Source organism: Nomascus leucogenys, chromosome 18 (assembly GCF_006542625.1).
Source record: "Nomascus leucogenys isolate Asia chromosome 18, Asia_NLE_v1, whole genome shotgun sequence".
Lineage (NCBI taxonomy): Eukaryota > Metazoa > Chordata > Mammalia > Primates > Hylobatidae > Nomascus > Nomascus leucogenys.
This window is the reverse complement of record NC_044398.1, coordinates 58,541,243-58,553,299: the sequence shown is the minus strand read 5'-3', so window position 1 is coordinate 58,553,299 and position 12,057 is coordinate 58,541,243. Positions and strand designations below refer to the sequence as shown.

General features: G+C 42.4%; 1 protein-coding gene and 1 pseudogene across 5 annotated transcripts in view; both read right to left on the bottom strand.

The window, feature by feature from the left end:
- The window catches only part of MCUB (mitochondrial calcium uniporter dominant negative beta subunit), a 139,524-nt gene that overhangs the window by 73,291 nt on the left and 54,176 nt on the right, over positions 1 to 12,057 (bottom strand). The window lies entirely within an intron of this gene.
- On the bottom strand, positions 6,369 to 7,234 carry LOC100592338 (annotated as a pseudogene). The gene has a single exon (XR_004026817.1). The product of XR_004026817.1 is annotated as a ferritin light chain pseudogene (transcript).

Sequence of the window (12,057 nt, the reverse complement as noted above, 5' to 3'; positions counted from 1 at the left end):
CAAAAGCTCTAACTTAAGCTCTTAAGGCTGAGGGAGAATCGCTTGAACCCAGAAGGCAGAGGTTGCAGTGAGCCAAGATTGCAGCACTGCACTCCAGCCTGGGTGATAGAGCAAGACTCCATCTCAAGAAAATAAAAATAAAAAATAAGAAAAAATAAAAGAAAAGTTCTAAGGAGGACTGACTCAATTTTAATTTAGGGAGATGAAGAAAACATAATCTAAATTTTTCTAAGACCCTACCTAACAGGTCCCACAAATAATTCTTTAGCACCAAGTCCTAAACTGCTGCTCCAAACGTTTCACTCTTTGGTGGCTTCTACACCTTTGGCCATGGTTTCCTTTGCCTTGAATGCCCTTCCTCCTAGACTCCAGTCTATAATTCTAACCATAAAGACAAATAAGCAAGGTGCAGGCTTCATAGGCAGACTGCCTGTATCGAAGTCCTGGCTCTATCTGCAGGGCCTGCGCCCACGTCCTTAACCTTTTGGAACCTCACTTTGCCCTCTCTCAAGAAAATCTCAATTTCGCAGAAGGGTAGAAATTATTTTCTCTCTATACTCAGCACTTCACCTACTTTTCCCTAGCTCAGTAAGTGGTATCGCCATACACCCAGCTGCTCAAGCCAAAAACCAGGCTTTCTCTTTCAAACATACAATCCCTCAGCTGGTGCTATCAAGTCTGCTTTCAAAATAAACTCCAAATCAAACTTGTTCTTATTTCCACTGTTTCCACCCTTATCCAAGCCATCACCATCTCTCCCTGACTACTTTGCCTCCTAACTGTTTTCCTGGCTTCTACTCTTGCCCTCTGCAATCATTCCCCATGTAACAGCTAATGTGATCTTCTAAAAGCATAAATCAGATTGTTACTTCCTTGCTAAAAACTCAATATCCCACCATTATCACTTAGAATTAAATCTCTGCCTTGTCTGGCCTCTGCCCACCTCCTTTATTTCATCTTCTATTTCTCCTTCCTTCGCTCTTTCCTCTCCAGGCGCACTGGCCTTCTAATGTATTCCTTACATACATTCTTAAATACAATTTCATTGCTACTTGTGGACTTTGCACTTGGCCATTTCTTCTGTCTGGGATGCCCTTCTATCAAATCTCTGTACCACAGACTCCTTATCTTCAGAACTCACTGAAATGTTGCCTCCTCAAAAGGGCCTCTCCTGACCATCCTACTCAATGTTGCTCCTGCCCCATGACTCTTTGTCCTATACCCCTCCTGTTCTAACATCTTCCTAATTCTTATTTCAATCTGAAAACAAATGACTTATTTATATGTTATATGTTCCCTTTTTTATTGGCTTCTCCCTACTAAAACTTCAAGAGAGCAAGGATCCTTTTTTTTTTTTCTTCTGAGACAGAGTCTTACTCTGCCACCCAGACTGGAGTGCAGTGGCCTGATCTCAGCTCACTGCAACCTCCGCCTCCCGGGTTCAATTGATTCTCCTGCCTCAGTTTCCCGAGTAACTGGGATTACAGGTGCGTGCCACCACACCTGGCTAATTTTTGTATTTTTAGTAGAGACAGGGTTTCACCATGTTGGCCAGGCTGGTCTCGAACTCCTGACCTCGGGTGATCCACCTACCTTGGTCTCCCAAAGTGCTGGGATTACAGGTGTGAGCCACCCTGCCCAGTCTAGAGAGTAAGGATCTTGCCTCTGTGTTCTCAACTTTATCTGCAGCACCAAGGGCCACGCCTGACACATGGCAGGCACTCATGAAAATATCTGCTGAATGGAGGAATGACTGTATAAACAACTACAAGATAATGTGACAGTTGCTGTAATAGAGTTATGAAAAACTGCTATGGGAGCACAGCAAAAAGCTGTTCATTTCCTAAAATGCTTGACAGATTCCATTTGAGGAGGCAAAACCTAGACTCTTTCAATTCCCTGAAATCATGTATCATACCACCTTATCCTCAAGTAATTATTGAGATTAATTTAATTCTTCTTCAACAACAAAAAACTAAACTACTCCTTTTGTCATTCCTTCCAAAATGCTTCCAGATATATGCCAGCAAACACTGGTCATCTTCTGTCAGTCACAAAAAAAAGTGAAGAATTAGGATTTATTTGGGCATAAATGAAGTATATTGAGGAAATTTCTGAAAATATCAAAAAACTAAATTTAGAAATAGTGGTAAATAATAGAAGACTAGAACTGAAAACTAAATATCCCTAGCAAATGTTCATAATTCGTCCATTAATTCAACATATGACATTAGCAATTTTAACATATTAATGCCTATGTTTTGTCCTTCTTTGCTCTATTTACCCCTTAATGTTGAACAAATATCACCAAATAAAATTTGTTTTGTCCTAAAAGAAAGAAAATCAGCCTGTTTTAATTATAATGTGACAAAATGCAGCTAATGCTCCTCAAGTTGTTCACTACAGTCTTGCAAGTACGAATGCTATCCAGGCTTCTTTTTTTTTTTTTGAGTCGGAGTCTCACTCTGTCACTCAGGCTGGAGTGCAATGGCATGATCTCAGCTCACTGCAACCTCTGCCTCCTGGATTCAACAGATTCTCCTGCCTCAGCCTCCCGAATAGGTGGGATTATAGGCGCGTGCCACCATGCCCGGCTAATTTTTGTGTTTTAAGTAGAGACAGGGTTTTGCCATGTTGGCCAGGCCTGTCTCAAACTTCTGACCTAAGGTGATCTGCCTGCCTCGGCCTCCCAAAGTGCTGGGATTACAGGCATGAGTCACTGCGCCTGGCCCAGGATTTCTTTTTAATTAAAAAAAAAAAAAAATCCTTATCCTCAATGGACTTTTCATGAGTCTGTGTATTGAGAATTATAACTACTTATCTATGTAGCGATAGAGATGATAGCACCTTTGTACTAGAGCCATGATTTCTGAATATTAAATTTTTGAATATTAAATCTACTAAATCTCTTCTATAAAGCCTTTTACACTCTTCTTTAAAACAGCTTATTTATAATCACTGGAAAAGAAAATTTGTGATGAGAACTTTTTTTCTTGTAAATTTTCTCTGCCAGAAAAATCTTCCACATATCTCCTCTAAGAATTTCAGGAAGGAATTTGGGATTGGTGAGAACTGTAAAATTACTCCAGAAGGAAATTATGTAGGAGAGAATCAAGTGCTTAGTGTAAACAGTGCTAACAAGTCAGTTTTGTCACAGTCTTAGAACCTAAATTTCACTTGAGGAGTTACCTCAGAATGTAGGACACTGGCCAACAGAAACCGTAATCTAGGACACTCATTTGTAACTAAAACAATGATAGAAAAAGGATAAAACTGAATCCTGTCTGAGCTTTAACACTGAGGACCAATGCATTCAGGAAAAATCATTAAGGAAAAGAGAACAACCTAAACAAAAATTTTTCTTTGCAGATAATTTAAGACAACCTAAAGAAATAATTTTCTGACTACTGTATACCCAATGGAAACTGCATTCCTCAGAACGATGAGATACTATACCTCACCCTGCATCCTCTCTTTCTCCCAAAACCATTTATTGACCGCTTATTATATTTGCTATATAATGCACTAGACTCTGGAAATCTACTAGTAAACAAGATACAGTCCCTACTCCATGAGATCAAAGAGTGATTGTAATTGTAATATGGATGCTCTTTAGCTTATGATGAGTTCATTCCAAGAACTCATTGTAAGTTGAAAATATCATAAGCTGAAAATGCACCTAACCTATTCAAATAAACTTCATAGGCTGGGTGCGGTGGCTCACTCCTGTAATCCCAGCACTCTGGGAGGCCGAGGCGGGCGGATCACGAGGTCAGGAGATCAAGACCATCCTGGCTAAAACAGTGAAACCCCGTCTCTACTAAAAATACAAAAAATAAGCCGGGCGTGGTGGCGGGTGCCTGTAGTCCCAGATACTTGGGAGGCTGAGGCAGGAGAATGGCGTGAACCCAGGAGGTGGAGCCTGCAGTGAGCTGAGATCATGCCACTGCACTCCGGCCTGGGCTACAGAGCGAGACTCTGTCTCAAAAAATAAATAAATACAAAAAAATAAACTTCATAGCTTAGCCTAGCCTACCCCAACTGTGCTCAGCATGCTTACACTAGCCTACAGGGGTAACATCTTCTAACACAAAGCCCATTTTATAATAAAGTGTTGAATATATCTCATGTAATTTATTGAAGACTGTACTGAAAGTGAAAAACAGGATAGCTGTATGGATACTCACAAACAAGTAACATACACAGGTGAATGCATACTGGGCCTGAATAATGTTTGAAGCATTGAACTAAAATTAATTGCTGGATGATGGGGATGCTACTTCAACAGGGTCATCAATTTCTCTTCTGACGAGGCCTGAGAGTAGTTGGGAGAAGGCACTGGGGCGTCGATACTTGTTAATGGTTTAGCAGGCATAGTGTTCTTCAGGAAGACATCAAGTTATTTTTTTTAATTTTTAAAATGTAATTTTTTTTTTTGAGACAGTCTTGCTCTTTCACCCAGGCTGGAGTGCAGTGGTGCAATCTCAGCTCACTGCAACCTCCACTTCCCGGGTTCAGGTGATTCTCCTGCCTCAGCCTCTTGAGTAACTGGGACTACACCCGGTTAATTTTTGTATTTTTAGCAGAGGTGGGGGTTCACCATGTTGGCCAGGCTGGTCTTGAACTCCTGACCTCAAATGATCCGCCCACCTTGGCCTCCCAAAGTGCTGGGATTACAGGCGTGAGCCACCGGCCTGGCCGACATCAGGTTTGGACTATACAGTTTGTTCTCCTTTTCATTATATACTTCTCTACAGCAAGCAAGAGCATCCTGTACTGCTTGTCAGCTCCTGTGAATAATGACATCCCTTTCTTCTAACTTCTGAATGACACTGCTGATAGTGGCAAATATCTCTGCCAGTTTCTTTTTTATTTTTTTAATTTTAATTTTATTTATTATTTATTTTTTTTTTTGAGACAGATTCTCGCTCTGTCGCCTAAGCTGGAGTGCAGTGGTGCAATCTCGGCTCACTGCAGGCTCCCCCTCCCAGGGGTTCACGCCATTCTCCTGCCTCAGCCTCCCAAGTAGCTGGGACTACAGGCACCCGCCACCTCACCCGGCTAATTTTTTGTATTTTTAGTAGAGACGGGGTTTCACCGTGTTAGCCAGGATGGTCTCGATCTCCTGACCTTGTGATCTGCCCGCCTCGGCCTCCCAAAGTGCTGGGATTACAGGCGTGAGCTACCGCGCCCAGCTCTGCCAGTTTCTTTGCCGTTAACTTTCTTGGTGCCTCAGGTATAACTTCTTCCTCTTTCTCAACTTCTTTCTTCCTTCAGTTTGATTATCTCCTCATTGGAAAGCTCTTCAGATTCAATGCCAAGAAGTTAATAAATATCCTCTTCATCAATGTCCAATTCTAGCTATTCTCCAAGCACTAGTATCTTGTTACTGTTTCATCAACAGCAGAATCTTGCTAAGGCCTTTCAATGTGTTCACGTCTTCAAAACATTTTTCCAAATGCCATTCATGCATTGCTGTGTGACTTCTTCCATGCTCCAGTGATATTCTGGATAGCATTTAGAATGTTAAAACTTTTCCAAAACTCTAGGAGCGTTCAGCCAGATTCATTCACTTCAACAGCCGGAGCAAATGCCTGACATAGTGTGCTTTGAATGCAGCTATTATGGCTTGGTCCACCAGTTGAGTGTGGTTGTGTTTGGCAGCAAACTCATAACTTTCCACAAGGATGCATGTCACCTATATGCTGTGGGTGCCCTGGAGCACTGTCTAAGATCAGAAGAATCTTGAATGTGGCCAGGTATAGTGGCTCATGCTTGTAATCCTAGTGCTCTGGGAGGCTGAGGTGGGAGGATTGCTTGAATCCAGGAGTTTGAGACCAGCCTGGGCAACACAGTTTGCCCAGGAGTTTGAGTTTGAGATCAGCCTGGGCAACATAGTAAGACCTTGACTCTACAAAAAATTTTTAAAAAATCAGTCCAGTGTGCTGGTGTGCACCTGTGATCCTAGCTACTTGGGAGGCTGTGCCAGGAGGATCATTTGAGTCCAGGAATTCAAGGTTCCAGTGAGCTATGATCACGCCATTGCACTCCAGCCTGGGTGACAGAGCAAGACTGTCTCTCTAAAAATAAAAATAAAAAATCTTGAATGAAGTGGTTTTTTGCTTACAATATTCTCTTGCCTGTGGAATAAAAAACAGTTCAAAAGCCAGACTTCGAACAATGCTGAGGTCCTCCAGGGTTTCTTGTTATAGTGATAATAAATGAGAAGCGAACGCTTGCTCACATTCTTGAGTGTTCTTGGGTTCTCTGAGTTGTAAATTACGAAAAGCTTTAATTTGAACCCTGCAACATTTCCACCCAAAAGCAGCAATACACCCTCTGAATGCCTTAAGTTCTTTTTTTTTTTTCATCAAAAAGCTTTATTTCCATTTGGTCCAAAGCTTGTTAGGGTAGTTAAGAAAGCTGCCTATTGGCTGGAGGGAGAGGCTTAGGCAGAAGCCCTATTACTTTGCAAGGGGCCCTTCAGAAATCGCTGGGCTCAGAAGGCTCTTAGTCATGCTTGAGAGTAAGCCTTTCGAAGAGATACTTGCCCAGCCCGGCCTCCGGGCCACCCAGCCTGTGGAGGTTGGTTAGGTGGTCACCCATCTTCTTGATGAGCTTCACTTCCTCATCTAGGAAGTGAGTCTCCAGGAAGTCACAGAGATGGGGGTCTGTGCGGGCAGAACCCAGGGCATGAAGATCCAAAAGGGCCTGGTTTAGCTTTTTCTCCAGGGCCATGGCAGCTTTCATGGCGTCTGGGGTTTTACCCCACTCATCTTCAGCTGGCTTCTTGATGTCCTGGAAGAGAGCGCGGCCTCCACGCTGGTTTTGCATCTTCAGGAGATGCTCGTAGCCCTCACGCTTCTCCTCAGCCAATTCGCGGAAGAAGTGGCTCACGCCTTCCAGAGCCACATCATCGCGGTTGAAATAGAAGCCCAGAGAGAGGTAGGTGTAGGAGGCCTGCAGGTACAAATTGACCAGGCTGTTGACGGCTGCCTCCACGTCGGTGGAATAATTCTGATGAATCTGGGAGCTCATGGTTGGTTGGCAAGAAGGAGCTAACGACAAAAACGGTGCTGGCAGGTCCCAGAAGCAGGAGATGGCCGAGAAGATGGTCCCGGAGGTTGCAAGTGGAGAGGAAATCGGAGGGTGGTCAGAGGCTGGAAGAGAGTCCCCGGATCTGTTCCGTCCAAACACTGTTGAAGCAAGAGACAGACCCGCGGACCGCCGAACTGCCTTAAGTTCTTGATAAATGTATGTATGCTTTGGCATATGCTTCCAGGGCAACCCTATTTACATAAAATATTTGTCCTGGGAAATATTTATTATCCACAATTACCGTATACAGCTCTTCCTAAAAGCTTTGACACATTCAATATCAGCACTTGCTGACTCTCTGCTGACCTTCACATTAAGAAAATTATGATGCCTTTTGAAGCACTAGAATCACCCATGACTTGCCATAAACACTTGTGTATAATAGGATTATCGACACATTCATTCACTCTTTTAGTGTAATCAAAAACACTTCTTGCCCTAGCTGGCATCATCAGTAAGTAGTACACCCTTCGATATCTGGTCTTACATCCACATGACAAGTAATTTTTCGATATTATCAATCAGCCAAGCTTTTTTCTTCGTGATGATAGTGGATTTAACTAATGCTGATGATTTCACTGCCTCACTGATTCACTTCTTATCCTTTAAGATGGTTGAGGATCACGGATTGTGAAAGTCCCAACTCTTGTGCAATGGACATTAATCGCTTGCCGTCTTCATGCAGGGCAATTATCTTGAGTTTCATCTCAAGAGTAATTGCCTTCCTCTTCTCACCAGAAGCAGGAGGCATAGATGAGTATACTGTAGACATGACAGGATGCAAAAGCACAAAACACAATGTCCAAGAAATGCCAGTCACACAGTACACAGGGGAGTATTGGTTGTTTACCTGCATGATGTGTGGGTGACTGGAAGCTGTGGCTTGGCTGCTGCTGCCCAACATCAAGACAGAGTATTGTACTGCATATTGCTAACCCAGGAACAGATCAAAATTCAAAGTACAGTTTCCACCAAATGCACATTGCTTCACACCATCATAAAGTCAAAGCCATCATAAATCAGGGACCATGTGATAAGGTGTATGATGGATTAAGTTTGGGGTGCTGTGGGCACACCCATGGAGGCATATATATGACTTAATCTTGAAGTGATTGGAGCAGATTTTATCAAAATTACAATCTAGATTATTGGTTTTTAAAGTGCCTCAGAGGATCCTCAATTTTAAATCAAACTGACATTTCTACAAGAAATGAAACATCTTTGCAGTCCAGAATTGCTTTTCAAAATCCTAAAGTTTCAGAGATCTTTCTTAGTAGATTTTAACTTCTAGTTTCCATCCATTGAAATCTCTTGACCAATAAATCATTTGGTTATTTTACATATTTTATCCCACGTTTCAGAAACATTAGATTTTCTATTCCTTATTAAAAATTTTTTGTTTAAAATAAACAAATATACACTACAGGTTACCACAGGATGTGTGAAGTGAGAGACAATGTAGAGAACAGACTTTTGTCTTTTGCTTTCTAACACTTGATTCTTCAAGTTCTTTTTACAAGCAGCATGTTGTCCTTTTATAATTGAGAAACATATACATATAATTATTAAAAATGCTTACCAGGCACAGTGGCTCATGCCTGTAATCCCAGCACTTTGGGAGGCCAAGGCGGGCAGATCACTTGAGGTCAGGAGTTGGAGACCAGCTTGGCCAACATGGTGAAACTCCATCTCTACTAAAAATACAAAAATTAGCTGGGCATGGTCGCGGGTGCCTGTAATCCCAGCTACTGGGGAGGCTAAGGCTGGAGAATTGCTTGAACCTGGGAGGCAGAGGTTGCAGTGAACCAAGATCATGCCTCTGCACTCCAGCCTGGGTGACAGAGTGAGACTCCATCTCAAAAAATAAAATAATAAAAAAAAGTCCTAAAATCCCCACATTATTTTTTAAGTTTCATGTTTTCTATGGATGAACAACAGAGGTGTTAAATACACTAGTCATTTCATTGTGATTTAATTATTCCTTGGTAATAACTTATAGTGACGTTATAATTTTGTGACTTGACATTAAGCAGGAACAAGAACAAAATAATAATGCTCTATTTAATATACTCTGCCCCTTATTCTCTTACAGTGTAGAAGCTTAAGGGATAAAATTTGCTTTATTTCTTCTGTGTACAGCCACTGTAGAACATTATGTTCCTTTCTCTCAGGGTATGATAATTCAATACTGCTGACTTAAATTCATGTCCTTTTTCTTCCAAGCATTTCAAAGTGTCGTTCGGCATTCATCTACCTTGTAACATTTCTGTGTGATATATTAGAAATAATTAGGGTAATCCTTTTTTTTTTCCCTCAAACATGCAAGGTAAAGATGGAAGATGATTATATAAGCTCTTTGTACCATCCAACTCTAAGAGTAGCCTTCAATTGTATAATTTGTAACAGTTATGGAATCAACTAAACTCTTAATAGTATCTTAATCATTACTCCTCATCCCATTCTTCCTTTCCAACCAATTCAGTCTATTAATAGCCGTTGAAAAACAACAAAAAATTCAATCAAACTGTAAGATTTACTGTGGCTTAAAAGTTAGAAGAATGAGGGGGCTGGGCACAGTGGCTCACACCTGTAATCCCAGCACTTTGGGAGGGCAAGGCGGGTGGATCACGAGGTCAGGAGTTCGAGACCAGCCTGACCTACATGGTGAAACCCCGTCTCTACTAAAAAAAATACGAAAATTAGCCGGGCATGGTGGCATACGCCTATAATCCCAGCTACTCAGCAGGCTAAAGCAGGATAATCGCTTGAACCTGGGAGGCAGAGGTTGCAGTGAGCCGAGAGTGAGCCACTGCACTCCAGCCTGGGAGACAGAGAGAGACTCTGTCTTGGGGAAAAAAAAAAAAAAAGAAGAAGAATGTTGAAGTTCTTGTTCTTTGAGCAAGTTATTTAGCCTCTCTGAGCTTCAGTCCAATAACCTGTAAAAGTAGGGATAAAGTTGCCTCTCGACTACCTGGAGTTGCTCAAAAGCTTAGGGGAAGAGGCTTTGTGAATTATAAAGCATCATAAAGACAGTATGTTATTAATGTAATCAATACTCTACTTTTAATCAACTGCCAGTCTCTTTACATCAATAACAAGGAGAAAAACAAAATTATTGCCATAGGATCATTAATGCACAGAGGCAGTTATGATAAAAATTGAATGCTAATTTATACATCATGAGATTATAACACCTAGCACTTGGGAGGCTCTCAGCAAACGCTTATCTTCTACTACCTTCTCCTGTTATATCTAGTACGTTACTTGAAGTTTCTTCATAAATGGTTCTTTAGGGTACATGTACGATACATTTTAGGGGCAAGGGAGGGGCAACTAAAATCCTTCTATGATATAATTGAATAAAATTCTGATACAATAATTTATTATAATTAGTACTGTCCAGTGAAGAACTATTTCCTGCCCACAGTGTGCCATAAAGAAAGACATCAGGATGTACAGGCAGGCCTCACTTCTGACCTGTTGCTGAAGTTAGTGTGCCTGGATTCGCTCTTCTGAAAACCTCTGTTTTGGGATATCAGAATTTAAATTTACATGGGAGTTAGAAGTAATCAAGGCATCTGTCTGACATTTGTTGTGCCTGTTAAGCAAAACGAGAAGGAACAGAACACTTGGTAGTTGACCATGAATCCACTCAGCAGTTCCTCCAACACTGTCCTTAGGGATATCTGGCTGATGCCTAGAGGCCTGAGAAACTATCTGATGGGACAGGGAACTGGCATGAAGAGTTTAAAGGCAGAGCTCAGTTAGGCAGGCAGGGATGGATATCCACACTGTCACTCAATAGCTATGTGACGTAGGTACCTTAACTTCTCTAAACCTCGGTGTCCTTATCTATACAATGGGGATAACAGTACCTACTTCACAAGGCTGACACAGCATTAAAGATGAGCAGGCTTGTGTAAAGTGATACATGCCACAGTATCACTATTACTATAACTATTATTATAACTTCTCAGGCAGAAACAATATGTCCCCAAAATACAATTACAGACTAACTTACTGATGATCTACAAGCTTTGTTACTTTTTTTTTTCTCTAGACAGAGTCCCACTTAGTCACCAGGCTGGAGTACAGTGGTGCGATCTTAGCTCACTACAACCTCCACCTCCCAGGTTCAAGTGATTCTCCTGCCTCAGCCTCCTGAGTAGCTGGGACTACAGATGTGCACCACCATGCCCTGCTAATTTTTGTATTTTTAGTAGACACAGGGGTTTCACTATGTTGGCCAGGCTGGTCTTGAACTCCTGATCTGCCTGCCTCAGCCTCCCAAAGTGCTGGTGTGTCCGGAATTGGTGGGTTCTTGGTCTCACTGACTTCATGAATGAAGCTGTGGACCCTCGCGGTGTTACAGTTCTTAAAGGTGGGGTGTCTGGAATTTGTTCCTTCTGATGTTCAGATGTGTTCGGAGCTTCTTCCTTCTGGTGGGTTCGTGGTCTCGCTGGCTCAGGAGTGAAGCTGGAGACCTTCGCGGTGAGTGTTACAGCTCTTAAGGTGGCACGTCTGGAGTTGTTCGTTCCTCCTGGTGGGCTCGTGGTCTCGCTGGCTTCAGGAGTGAAGCTGCGGACCTTCACAGTGAGTGTTACAGCTCATAAAGGCAGTGTGGACCCAAAGAGTGAGCAGTAGCAAGATTTATTGCAAAGAGCCAAAGAACAAAGCTTCTAGCGTGGAAAGGGACCCGAGCCGGTTGCCACTGCTGGGTGGGGCAGCCTGCTTTTATTCTCTTCTCTGGCCCCACCCACGTCCTGCTGATTGGTAGAGCCGAGTGGTCTGTTTTGACAGGGCACTGATTGGTGCGTTTACAATCCCTGAGCTAGACACAAAGGTTCTCCACATCCCCACCAGATGAGATAGATACAGAGTGTGGACACAAAGGTTCTCCAAGGCCCCACCAGAGTAGCTAGAGTGTGGATTGGTGCATTCACAAACCCTGAGCTAGAC